The sequence below is a fragment of the Mixophyes fleayi genome, chromosome 7 (assembly GCF_038048845.1).
Source record: "Mixophyes fleayi isolate aMixFle1 chromosome 7, aMixFle1.hap1, whole genome shotgun sequence".
NCBI classification, from domain to species: Eukaryota; Metazoa; Chordata; class Amphibia; order Anura; family Limnodynastidae; genus Mixophyes; species Mixophyes fleayi.
The window spans coordinates 152,108,956-152,123,797 of record NC_134408.1 but is presented as its reverse complement, the minus strand read 5'-3'; the positions used below and the strand labels follow the sequence as shown (position 1 = coordinate 152,123,797).

General features: G+C 41.9%; 1 protein-coding gene across 2 annotated transcripts in view; it reads right to left on the bottom strand.

Moving 5' to 3' along the window:
• The window catches only part of LOC142098374 (uncharacterized), a 50,364-nt gene that overhangs the window by 34,733 nt on the left and 789 nt on the right, over positions 1-14,842 (bottom strand). The gene's annotated exons all lie outside the window — the stretch shown is intronic.

Here is a 14,842-nt window from a genome sequence, read left to right as displayed (position 1 = left end):
TAACGTGGACTTGTGGAGTTATAATCTCTACATGACAGGTTCACCGAACGTAGTTATAATATCAGATTTCTGCATTTTAAATACTCTTATTTAATAAATATTATTATAACTTATAAAGCCCAAACATTAAGAACATACAGTAAGAACTGCATCATAAAGAATGGGAGAAACTGCAGCGGATAGTTGTTCAGTTATGAAAAATAGGGACAATTTCAGTGGGAATCATTTCCAAATCTTTAAAATTTGAGACTTTCTGTCAGCAGTAAATGATGAGCAGATGTATTTTAGTTATAAAGTCTGCGTTGAGCGTTACAAGGGTCCCCCCACATTACAGTTAGTTTACACTCTTGGGGGTAAATGTATCAAGCTGAGAGTTTGTTTTCCGGCGGGTTTGAAAAGTAGAGATGTTGCCTATAGCAACCAATCAGATTCTAGCTGTCATTATGTAGAATGTACTAAATAAATGATAACTAGAATCTGATTGGTTTTTCAAACCCGCTGGAAAACTCTCAGATGATACATTTACCTCTTGGAGTAGAAGTAACTCAGCAGCAGACTTTAGACGCAGACACAACTTACTGATAATAATGTTTATCTGCGGGTTCTGCCGATCAGTCGTCTTATCCTGAGCCTCTGAGACTGCACTGAGATCCAGGGACACCCTTATGGGCAATTATTATATTTATTTGTATTCATTTTTTGTTCCCAGTATTCTCTTCCCTCTTTCCTACTAATCTTCCATTTACCGTGGGAACAATTGATTCAATGATTTTAAAGAGCTCCCGTAACATTCACACATCATTCTTAACTAAGCAGGAAAACAGGAGCAGGATATTGTTCCAGGTGTCACGGGACGTGCTGGATGGTCTGGTCATTATCTAGAACAAGTAAATCTGGAATGTGACAAACGTGACTTTGTGTATTTGCTCCAGGTCGTTCTCTATCTGAGATAACACAAATCCTCTGTATTATGAAGCGTCCTTATAACGGTCTATTATATTTGTGTTATACACAGGAAACGTGACCTCACTGCAGGCCGCAGCCAATCATCAGCCACTGACCCCAGTCCCACGGCCGTCTTACCAGCATTATAGGCCCCCGGAGGAAGCAGTGCTCCGGGGCCCCACCTGTAGCATGCGGGTGTGGTGGGGGGAAGGGGGGATTGGAAGGAAGACGGGAACATCAGATTTAAACACATTTTTGCATCAAAAGGTGCAGAACAGAGTCAAAGAATAACGAAGCAAAACCGCTGTCAAACGTCATTGTGCTCCGTACCATTACTTACATTATGTACATTTAGTAGGTAGCGGGGGGAGGGCAACCGACATGGAGAATGCTAAAAATACTAGAACTTTATTATGACTTTACAACTTCAAAAAATGATGTGTGTTGATTTTGTGTTATGTACAATTATTGCATGTATGTTGTTTTCATCAAGGTCAAGATATGTATTCGCAACAGAAAGATCACATGTACAGATAACAGCTGATATTGAGGTGATTGGGCCACATAAACGGATAATAAAGAAGGTTTGAAGGTGCTGAATAAATCTCCCAGAATAATAGACTGGAAAGTCTGGTCCAAGCCAATGGGGCCCCTAGGATCGTGGGGCCCCCGAGCAACTGCCCAGCGTGCCTATGCATTGACGGCTCTGCCCTGTTTTCAGTCTCTACTAATGAGCTATGAGGCAGCTGAATGGCCATTATTATTATTATTAATATTATAATATTAATATTATCTGCTCTGACCAGTCCCTACACACAGGTGCCCAGTATGGAACACACTTCAGACCCATTACACGTTCCACACAATGTTCTGCTCCTGTTTTCCCATGTAACTTCCTCTGTGCTGCAGGATTAGGCATCGGGCAGTTCTCCAGCTGGTTTTCCATCTGTTGTGGGACTGCAAATCCCAGCATGCTATGTCCACCAACAACACCAGAAGAGTAGAAGAGATGTCAGTGGGTCATGTTGGATAATACAAGTAGACGTCACCCAGACAGTGACAGAACTGTGCTAACCAGCAGCCAAACTACCTGTGATTTAGGTTCCTGCTTTATCCAGCAACACGTTTCACATAATCACATATTGAAACCACTTTCATCCCCTGTACACGTCATCACCGCTTCACAGGAGCAACAACAAACAACTAAACTTTCATTAAAAAAAATAAAAAAACTACACAGAAAAATGCTGTATTTCAACAATAAAGTATTTTCAGCAGTGGGCACCCGCAGCGCGGCGAACACCATCCTGAGACCGAACAATCGGATGACAATCCGCCGTCCTTTGTAAATATTCTCACTGTCTGGGGAGCTGGTAAATAAGGGGACCCCTGAAATGCTGCAAAAACGCCCATTTTCGCAGAATTTAGAATTTATCACCATTTAATACATAAACCTCATAGGTTTTAACGAAGAATGGGAAATCTGACAGAGAACAGATTAGCAAAAGATCCGCTAAACATGTAATTCTACGATTGTGACAGTAAATCTGGCAGAAAGAAAATGTGAATTTTCAGAGGGGAAGAAGAAGAGACGTCCACAAAGAAATAACTTCTATATTCTATAATATTATTTCCTCTACTTGTGTGAATACGGTTTGTACTGATAATAAAGAAACGATCAGAGTGGTTTCTGTCCTCACTCTGTAATCTGCGTATTTCCCTTCATTCGGTCGTGTGACAAGTGTCTCTTCCTCAGACTGTAATTTGCTGGGACGACTGACTGAGACAGCGAGTGAACCTGTTATTAGACAGGAACAGTAGAAGAATCAGAAAGCTGGTGAGTAACCTGCGCTCCCGGGAACCACGCTCATAATTAGCGCATTCCAGACAGTACACAGCCAGTAATGTGAATAATGAGGGCGACAACGGCCTCCGTACCAGGAGGTAGAATTACAGATCACTTGTTTCACTCTCATTAATTAAATAGCCAAGAGACAAACCGATACGCAGGGTACGCTCACCGATCTGCCCCTGTGCTTACAGCAAACATGGCTGGAAAGAATATGAAGAGGTATCTGTTATACGGATGGAGCACAGATCGTTGTCCGTCACTGGATCCGGTCTCGAGATTGTAGGAAATCTTTGGATTTAGAAAATACAAGAGAACTGTAAGTGCATGGTCCAGTAGTTCATGGTTCAGCCTAGGTCCCGAAACCTCTTTCTTACCAAGAAATTAGAGTACCCCTAACGTCTATGAATGTTCCCTATACACCCAGCTGGGCCTTTCTCACTTTACACAGGCAGATGAATGTGCCCAAGGTGGGGTTATGTGTCCTGATTTTTTAAATCTGGTGTGTTGGGGATCATCTTACCCATAGACCTGAGGGCCGGTGGGACTCTTCTGCCTCCGCAGCAATAACGGAGGCCCAGTTGGACCTCATCTGTGATGTCTCTACTGAGACTCGTCTTACGGCCTCCGCTCTTCATCAGGCTGAGTCTGAAACTGACCACTGATCCCCAACTGCAGGTACTCAAGAGGCCCAAATACACCTCCCACTGAGGCCTTCAATGTTACTTCCCCAGGGGCCTAAAATATGTCCAGTACATTCCTCCCCTCAACCGAAACTGTCATACCAAGATCCACAAAGGTGACACTGAACCCTGGAATTGTTCACTGAACACCCTGATTTTTTGCATACGTTCTGTACCATAACCGGGGTGTGTCACGGTAGGGCAGGATGCTACCTGCTGGTATTCGCACTGCAGAAACTGGAGGTGCGGAGTCTAACGCCCCCCCTGGGAGGGAAAGGGCGGACTAACGTCAACAATGTACAGAAACGTTGCGTCAACGCAGATGCGACGGATTCAAGTCCTGGAGTTCTCATGAGCGTTTATTAGCCGATCATTTGTACCAGCTACAGGTGTAAGCGCCAACTGATAGTGATCACTGACACGGAATCGTCTTTGTATTAAAAGCTACATGTATACATACCACTAAAACCGGATTACATGTACATTATGCATTAAGTACTTCCTAAATTCAGTATTTAATGTAAACAATATATATATATATATATATTTTAAAAGACATATTTTTGTTAATGATTATAGTGTTAAGAGTTGTTCATTTGTGTTATAAAATATTTTATTTGCATGCGTTCTAACGAGACTTTATATTGCACATGTACATATTCTGCAGTGTGTTCTGTCCGTCTACATACGGTGAGTAACGTACAGCCAGAGAATACTTACACCCAGATTCAAATGGAAATGTAAACTGAGATCCACTTGGATTTTAATACGGTCGGCAAAACCATCAAGTCCCGTGCGTGTTTTTTAAACGCAATTTGAAGATGAATCGGACCCATAAGATTTAAGTTGACCGCTGGTACTGGGTACATATTATATGGCCATAAAGTGCATATAAAGGGCAAAACTAACCAGGACACTTATACTGGAGGTCAGACAATTGTTTCTGTGACTTGTCTGTCACATTGAATGCACATGTCTATAAATACAATACTCGTGACCTTTGCATGAACACAAACACTAATTCCCTGCAAAATGTCAGCGCGTCACCTCTATGGACCGTCATATAAAGCAGTTACTTCAGCTAGTAGAGAGGACAGATTTTGAGGTCTGGCTCAGGGGGAGTTTGTGTATACGAGGAAGAAGACCTAGGGGGTCACTGAGTTATTTTGTAATGGACACTTGGTCACCTCATTCTTTGAAGGATACATTTTCTCTGCTAAGTGTAATGATTTTCAGATATATGTAACTGAGATGCTGCCGGACTGATGGGGATTACACTGGCTGCGATACAGTAGAGGAACCGACTAGGTGGTTTTATAAACTTCCCCCCTTCTACGAACTGCAAGAGACATTGAGGATCTCTGTACAGCGCTGTGGAATTGGTGTCGCTATATAAATAGCTGCTGCTGATGATGAATAAGGATATGTCAGAGATATCCTCCAATGTAACATCTACAATGGACATTAGGTTTGTTGTTACTCATTATCTACAGAGGTCTAGAATTAAATCTATATTAATAAAACTCCAACTGTCCGTGTACATCTGGGAATGGGGGAGAGTTAATAATATACTAAATAAACAGTGTTTGTATCTGATTTCTCAGGTTGTCCTTAAAGTCATAGACTGAGTTAGGAATAAGTGTCTCGTCAGTTCATGGTGAACCACATCTCCCAGCAAGTTCTGCCAATTCACAGCTAAACGCTTCATCCTGCCCCCTCCCCACTGCAGGGGGCGGAGCCACAATGGCGCAATTCACTCAGCCACGCCCCCTCATTTGGCACTCTATATACACTCAGTGCACTCATAGGGGAGGCTGAACCAATTCATGAGGATGCAACCAATCACTTTGGAGGGGAACTTGTGACATCACTGAGGATTGAGGCACTAGTGCGGTGATGGCTAACCTGTGACACTTCGGGTGTTGTGAAACTACAAGCCCCAGCATGCTTTGCCAGTAGATAACTAGCTGATAGCTGGCAAAGCATGCTGGGGCTTGTAGTTTCACAACACCTGAAGTGTCACCGGTTAGCTATCACTGCACTAGTCCCTAGTGATTTGATTGCAATTTGCTCCGCCCACAAGATGGCTGCCTCCACTATGTGTAGATAAACCCATAACAAGAAGTTTCTATCGCGTTGTCTGAAGCGATACAGAAACTTATTATCTGGTAAATCATACCAATGATATTACGCACTTGGACAATCTGCTATAATTCAGCAATAAGATGCGTCAGGGAGCAGTGAGGAGCAGGCGGCCATTACTGGAGGTCACCCTGAGATGGACGGGGTCTCCATTAATATCGAGACACAGCTTTGTTTTGTTAACTCGTTAATCGAGTCCCTAATTAATAACATCATCACAGGAGGCAGCCAGTGACAGTCATCAGGGAACACGTTACTTGTATCGCCTCAATCAGAAAGCAATAAATCACTCCCGAGACGTGAAGCGCGACGTGGGCAGATGTCCCTGCGTTGGGGAAGAAACTAAACCTCTTATATTGTTCTTCAGCGTCGCCTGCATTAAGCTGCTGGGAGAAGAGATCAGGAGATTAAAGATGCAGATTGTAATATCATTTATAACTTGTATCAGGGAACCAACCACTGAATTATAGAGAGATTATATAATATACTAATATACAGATTTCCCAATAAACAAGCTCAGCGTACAGATAACTGGGGCGATCGCGGAGCCTAGCGGAGAGCACCCTGAATTAGAGCTAAAGTCAAGGACAATCTACACGTCCCACATATCACTATTCTGTGCACACGCAGCGCATGACACGGAGATCTCTGTCCTCTGCCGGAGAAGGATTTACTGAGTCTCCCCCTCCCATCTGGGTCAGTAATCTGCTTTCCTCTCATCCTGAGCTGAACCATCGCCACATTATAAAGCACCATCCATTCTTCTCTTACACACGTGTTATCCATAGTTACTAATGTATATAAACACTGCATACATGTAACATACGGTGCAGTCTCCGGCAGTGCATGATCATACTACAATGCAACTATACGATAAATATTCACTTTCCATGGATCTTAACTCAGACAGCCAACAGAAAGATAAAAGATACTGAGAATTGCAGACAGCAAACAGAACGTGAGAAGTGGTACTGTGCAGCTAGTGACATTGTCAGGGATAGAACGAAACGGGATCTAAACTTTAACAAGCGACATTCCCAGAGACCAGCAACGTGGTATTTATAATGCACCACAGATGACACAGAGCCGGGATACACATGCATGAAAACAGTCATGGCCAAAAGTTTTGAGAATGACACAAATATTATTTTTCATAATGTCTGCTGCCTCAGTTTTTATGATGGTAATTTGCATATACTCCGGAATGTCATGAAGAGTGATCAGAGTCCCTCTTTGCTATAACAACGAACTTTCTCCCAAACACAACATTTCCACTGCATTTCAGCCCTGACACAAAAGGACCAGTGATTCTCTCGTTAACATAAGTGAGAGTGCTGATGAGGACAAGGCTGGAGATCACTCTGTCATGCTGATTGAGTTAGAATAACAGACTTTAAGCTTTAAATGGAGGCTGGTGCTTGAAATCATTGTTCTTCCTCTGTTAACCATGGTTACCTGCAAGGAAACACATCCAGTCATCATTGCTTTGCACAAAAAGGGTTTCCCAGGCAAGGATATTGCTGCTAGTAAGATTCCATCTAAACATCAAGAACTTCAAGGAGATAGGTTCAATAGTCGTGAAGAAGGCTTCAGGGCGCCCAAGAACGTCCAGCAAGTATCAGGACTGTCTCTTAAAGTTGATTCAGCTGCGGGATCGGGGCACCACCAGTGCAGAGCTTGCTCAGGAATGGCAGCAGACAGGTGTGAGTGCATCTGCACGCACAGTGAGGCGAAGACTTTTGGAGGATGGCATGGTGTGAAGAAGGCCAGCAAAGAAGCCACTTCTCTCCAGTATAAACATCAGGGACAGACTGATATTCTGCAAAAGGTACAGGGATTGGACTGCTGAGGATTGGGGTAAAGTCATTTTCTCTGATGAATCCCCTTTCAGATTGTTTGGGGCATCTGGAAAAACACTTGTCTGGAGAAGGAAAGGTGACGCTACCATCAGTCCTGTGTCATCCCAACAGTAAAGCATCCTGAGACCATTCATGTGTGAGGTGCTTCTCAGCCAAGGGAGTGGGCTCACTTACAATTCTGCCTTAGAACACAGCCATGAATAAAGAATGGTACCAAACATCCCCCAAGAGCAACTTCTCCCAATCATCCAAGAACAGGTTGGTGATGAACAATGTATTTTCCAGCATGATGGACACCTTGTCATAAGGCAAAAGTGATAACTAAGGGGCTCGGGGATCAAAACATAAAAATTTTGGGTCCATGGCCAGGAAACGCCCCAGACCTTAATCCCATTGAGAACTTGTGGTCAATCCTCAAGAGGCGGAAGGACAAACAGAAACCCACAAATTCTGACAAACTCAAAGCATTGATTAGACAAGAATGGGCGGCCATCAGTCAGTATGTGGCCCAGAAGTTGATTGACAGCATAAACTTAATGTAAGTTTGCACAAACTTAATGTAATTATCAATAAAAGCCTCTGATACTTATGATATGTTTGTAATTATACTTCAGTATAACATAACAACATCTGACAAAAAGGTCTAAAACACAGAAGCAGCAAACTTTGTGAAAACCAAAACTTGTGTCATTCTCAAAACATTTGGCCATGACTGTACACACAAGTGTAATAACAGATACTATTAAGTATTATAGCAGATGTGTGGTCAGTATCTGTGGTGCTGGAGCAGCTACAGGTAGCAAAAAAAACAGTATGAATTCTGTATGTAACAGGAAACAATCAGTGCCGCGGTAACACAAGACTTCAGCATAGAACATCACAGGGTTAAGTGAGGGCGAGACATGAGACACGGGGTGGAGAGGACCCTCTCTGTGGGAGCTTACATTCTAGAGGGAACGGTAGTGAGGCAGTGAGAGTCTGGGCGGTGGAGGAAGTGGTTGGGGTGGATGTGGGGGTCTACGAGGGGCCAGACACACACAGATGGGGAGGACTTTGTTCCAATATAGTAATGATCAGAATATAGACTGAGGTACCACAAGGTTACAGATATATTCACCTATCTCCATCACTTAACTATAAAATGCCAAAAATATCATTATTATTTATTATTAGTCATTATTATGTTACTATGATTTCTCCGGTGTTTGCATATTTACCAAGTGTACAATTTACTTAGTTACAGAGTTTTGAAAGGAATTCTTACATTTGGCCTTGAAACTTGAATTTGGCTTTAAGGCTCATTCCCGTGACAAAGTGTGGTGTGTATTTTAACATACATCCTTGTAGCTGGCTATAAGAAGAATATTGGTAATTGCCATTTTCCTTGGTTTATTTCTTCAGGCTGCTCTTAATGATGTATAATTCTGCAGAAATTCCACTTAGTTATGAGACTGCCATGGTAACCACACTCACAAGGCACATGACAGTGAGCAGAGAGGCTTTGGAATGCCCCTTTGAGCTCTGTCTGCTCTATGAACTGTAAAATCCTCCACTTCCTTCACCCCTTCTGCAATCACACGACATTTGAAAAGGAGATAATGATCTGTAGGAGGTCAGCTAAGAACAATGTTTATCAGATACATATGTTAACAGTACTTAATTTGCTATTTAAAGAAAAAAACCTTCGATGTGATTGCTGCTTTGATTGTTTCCATTCCTATCCTAAACACACAACATTCAAGAATTAATTGCTCATTTTCATCTCAGCTTAAATCATAAACTATAAATTCCATAAATGCAAATTTACAAATATATAGTGCAGATCGGAAATCTGCATAAAGGCCAAACAACATCGCAGATTGTATCTTCTGAACTCTGCACAACGATCTGTTCCACCATGAAACCAGGCAGGTGTGAGTCTTACCCCTTGTCACTAGGTCACACCCCGGGCTAATGTTTCATAAGAAGATTACAGCACGTCGGCCTGGACACTATAGTAACAACATCACAGAAATATGTAACATCCTACAATAAGAATATTATTATTACACAGTAATCTCTAAATATTTCCATCAGAGAAACCCAGAGAAGATAAATATTATGTTCTTAAGAACTCAAAATAATTATTGCAGTTTTGCTTTGTAAACAAATAGATGTATGTTGATTATTTTTGCAGGTAGAACTTATTATGCAGAAAAATAAAGGCATAGAAGTAATTATAAAACAGAGAAAGATTTGACCTAAGCTGGGTACATATCTATATAATTACTGTGCAGATCACACAAATTCACAACTGTTTGCTCAGATATCACATTAGTGCTCGCTCCCACTGTCCTGTTTTATCGTACTAAGTACATCGCACGTCGTCTCTGCTGATTTGGTTTTACAAACGTCCTAAAAATCACGATCAGTGATGGAACGATGTCGGGGAAATGTGGCAGTGTGCACGCAGTCACCACCAGCACTGTAGACAGATATCTGTACAGTGCACAGAGTCACCATCTCCTCAGCAGATGGTTATGACAGATGAAGATGACAGATCTGAAGGTAAGTCGTGTAGGTGTGTACACATGGATCAGGATGGTCATCAGGACTTTCAGTCGTTGGTGAAATCGTTACAGAAATCACACAGCGCTAAGATGAATCACAGGTAGTGAGAGATATAAGATTATTGTGAATTTAGGAGCAAGAACTCTCCCACTTGTAAACATTTATCTATCATCATCATCATTTATTTATATAGCGCCAACATATTCCGTAGCGCTTTACAATTGGGGACAAACATAGTAAACTAATAAAGAAACTGGGTAAAACAGACAATGAGGTGAGAAGGCTGCTCGCAAGCTGACAATCTATTGGACAATGGGAGTTTGACACATGAAGTTAAGTCTACATTTGCAGTCGGCCCAGCCAGGCTGCAAAGGTAAAAGTGACTCATAAGCTAAATGGTCCTGTCTCTATGTTATTCATATCCTCTGTCTGCAATAATGCCAACATATAAATACAGGTGAGAGATGACTCTGTAGTTGGGAGTAGGAATAGTTGTCTGGGATTACATCCGATATCACCAAATATTGCTTATTGCTGCTGAGAAATGTCTTATGACATCATCAAACTGCCAGTTTTCATTCCATTGGCTCTGAACGGTCACATGTTCACAGTCACGGAAACGGCTGTCAAAACATAACTGAATGATAATTACGGCCTTTATGTCACCGTGAGGGTCAGTGCAGACTCAGAGGTGATTTTTCCAAAATATATATGGTACTATTTGCACAGTGCAAATAGGATGTTACTCAGGCTTTGATGCATACAAGACTCCACCGCCAGTCGGTCCTAGAGGTGAGGTAAGAGCAGGAGGGATTGGCACAGAAAAGTGCGTTGTTTCGGCCCTGCCTCTGAAATGTGATGATGTTATCTCTGTATTTTGTTGCAGGGGGTGTGGCCAAAATGACACGTTTGCAATAGCGCATTGACAGGTTCACCTAAACCACTGCACCCCACCAACAAGGACATAGGCAGAATAAAAGCAATCTATAAAATAAATTCATAGCATCTAGTCTTGGGTTGCATTATATAAACTGATTTACCACAAATGCTATTATTCACAGAATAAACGTAAGTATCAGACACATACCTCCACATTGCAGGTATTATTATACATACAACAACTATGTACAACGTGTATAAACCAAACCCGTCCGTGACACTAACACATCTGACTAATCGTTGTTCTCCGTCCGATGGATGTTCCTCGCTGGAGATGGTAATTTGCACAACCCAGTTAGCTGCTATTTAAATAAAGCCCAAAGCGCTTTGTGCACAAGTTATTTCCATGTGGATTCCTGCTGGACGAGGGGACGGGCCCAATGTGCGACCTCTGTCTGAGTCACACAGTGTCAGGGTCACAAAATGCCTTAAGAGCAGGAATAATATATCAAACCAGTGCGACTCTATTATTCCTGATATATTCCATGAGCTATATGGGCAGCATAAACTATTCTGTGTATAGAACAGTATTATTCATCATCAGTTTTCCTAAAATCCAGACTGGTAGCTGGAGAGGTGACAGTAATATTATTCATAGACTCCAATAGAACAGCGCCCCCAGTGGTTACAATGATTGATTTACACTATAATCTACACCTCAACAAAAATTACTTTACATGCTAAATCCAAATGTCATGTTATCAGCATATTGCCCTTTTAACCTTTTTAATGACTTCACTTAATGGTTTATTTATTATAAGGGTACGTATTTTCGCCGGAGATCAGGCTTCGCTCTATAGGGGCCGCCGCCTTCTTCTGTTAATGCAGAAGAAAATAAATTAAAAAACATGCAATGTTCTAAGAAAAGAGCATTTTTAATGAATAGATAAAAGTGGTTGCTTTGGAAGGGAATGCATTCACTAAGTAACAAAATTCTCACTTCTACCCATAGCCACTACACGGACATTTTGGGGCTGATTCAATAAGCCACGAGGTGCCGTAATAGAATCATGTGTTGTGTTACTCCATGATGATTGTTAATGAGCTTCTTTTATTTTCTGCTCGCACCTCAGAATTGCCAATTTCGTGCGCATAACCAGCGCACAAGGCTACTATCAAACCTGGCGGCCGTTCGATTAGGAACCAAAATTCCTGAGCATGCAGCCGATTCATTCAAAACTAACACTAGTGTCATCACTGAGGCACGAAATAATGTCATCACTGAGGCATGGGGAACAAACACTTAATATCTCTGTGATGTCACAAGTTCCTGGTGAATTGATCAGATGCATCCTCATATACATCGCTGCCTCAGCTGAATCCGTGTGGTGGGTGCACTATAATAACAAAAGAGACCAAACTCTTGGAAACTAATAAACCTGGATGCTGACATTTAACTCTGATTGCGTGTTAATGTTGGTGAGTTGGTGACGGTCAACGTGACAGGAGTGTGACACAGTCGCTGTAATGCCATTCAGATAACAATAAGGGAGAAGGAGAATGAAGAGGAGGAGGAGGAGGATTAGAAGAAGGAGAAAAAGAGGGAGAAAAATGAAAAGAAGGAGAAGAGGGAGAGGAAAAAAAAGAGGAAGAAGAAGAAGAAAATGAAGAGGAAGAAGAAGAAGAAGAAACTGAAGAGGAGGAAGGAGAAGACTTTTTTTGAAGATGCTGTGTAAAACAGAATTCCACTTTACAATTTATATTATTAGCAAACAATCTGCAGCTCTTATTTCAGATATTATTATCTCCTTTAAAAAGCTTTTACATTGGATTCAGTAACAAGTCTGTTGGGGATTAGCTGTACATCTTGTGGTGACTGGGATCCTGTGATCTTCTAGTCCGTTGTTCCCACATATTGTTCCTATGATACTCAGTGATCTGTTAGTTTCCTTACTTATGAGGAGTATTTAGTAGGGCAGGTTGGTGAGGTCACCCTCACACCTAGGTGTGTTTCGCTCATTCCACTGTGGAACGCTTTTAAATTGTACATTGTCATGAGGTAAACAGGTGGATCCTCTTTCATGTCTGTTTACACAGAGAGAGATAGATTAGAGGAGAACAATATTGTTTTCTTGACTTTCACAAAGCAGGTCTAAGATGGACAATAATGGAAAGAGTTTATTATCCAAACACAAGCGCTACTTTAACCAAACAATGCAATCTGGTCGGTGATTTAATGTTCAAAGCCCAGTGATGTCACTGGCTCCTAGTGACTGGATTGGCTGCACTCTCAGTGATGTCACTGGTTCCTAGTGACTGGATAAACTGCATTCTCAGTGATGTCACTGGTTCCTAGTAACTGGATAGGCTGCACTCTCAGTGATGTCACTGGTTCCTAGTGACTGGATAGGCTGCATTCTCAGTGATGTCACTGGTTCCTAGTGACTGGATAGGCTGCACTCTCAGTGATGTCACTGGTTCCTAGTGACTGGATAGGCTGCACTCTCAGTGATGTCACTGGTTCCTAGTGACTGGATAGGCTGCACTCTCAGTGATGTCACTGGTTCCTAGTGACTGGATAGGCTGCACTCTCAGTGATGTCACTGGTTCCTAGTGACTGGATATATATATATATATATACACACACACACGCGTGGGCGGTACACCTGTCAAACTGTAACGCAGGGGTCCTAATGCAAGCTCAGGGAGGACAGAAACCTCCCGTGGAGCTGAAGTATATATTATCCTAAAGAACAAACTGGTGAAAACATCAGATATCCTATTAGCGTAACTTGTATCCACACTCAGTGCACACACTGACATACTGATCTGTGCCGGAAACAGGCGAAGCTTTGAGTCCTCACTGCAATTCCTGCTACTGTAGCAGCTGCATTGTGAAGCCTGTAACATTAGGCATTGTTTTCATGTAACACGAGGCAGTCAGACAATGACAGGCTCCAATATCAATATCTTTTAGACAATGCCTGCAGACATTTAAAGGGCAAGCGCTAGTTGTTTATTTTGCCAAAGCCCCATTGCACCAACGCTTTGTAAATCATTTGTCACCAGCTGAACTACGTCTAACTTGTCATAACTTTCCAGAGAATGGGGCTCACAGGTTTTACTCATAGAAAAATAATACACAATGAAAACTACACTTCAGAATCGTATACACCAAGACTAATGCAATGTTACTCATGTCAAACACTAACACAGAAAACATCATTTAGACATAATGTTCAGTTTTACAGAATAATGTAATCTGCAGCACATTGCAGACTGAGGGTCCTACTCCTCTATACAGGACATGGAACGCTTGAACGAGGTCTATTCCTGCATAATATGAACTATGAAGTCATCACTGCTGGGCGGTGACATCACTGCTTGTAGTAACAGAAGTAACATGAGATTATCATTCATAGTGATCTCACCTATATCTATCCCAATGTTGTGTTTATTGCTGCATAGAGCAAGTCAATGCTCTCAGCAATCAGAATGATGTGTATCCAGCAGAAAGTGAAAGCTGATTTCATATTTGGAGATTTGTGATAATAATTTGGTAGATTTGTGTAAAATATCCTGTACATCAATATCTCCTAAACTAATTCCTTATTCTCACCTGTCTGCAGATTTTAACCTCCTGGATCTCTTACTTGTTTCAGAGAGGACTCACTGTCACAATGGAGCATAAGGAAACGTCATATACTCAATATTAATATTTGATTGACACAAAGTCTTTTACTGGTATCATCCAGCATTAACCCTTCACTGCCCCCGCTTCAATACACAGGTTAACCAGTACCAGCAGGTCCAATAACTAAATATGGGGTCTGTCAACCTTCCCCCTTCATAACATGACTAAGGTCATGGGTTTGGTTTCCTGGTTGCTATTGTTGTTAGGTATCCACAGGCCCTGGGCCCCTGGTGTTACACAG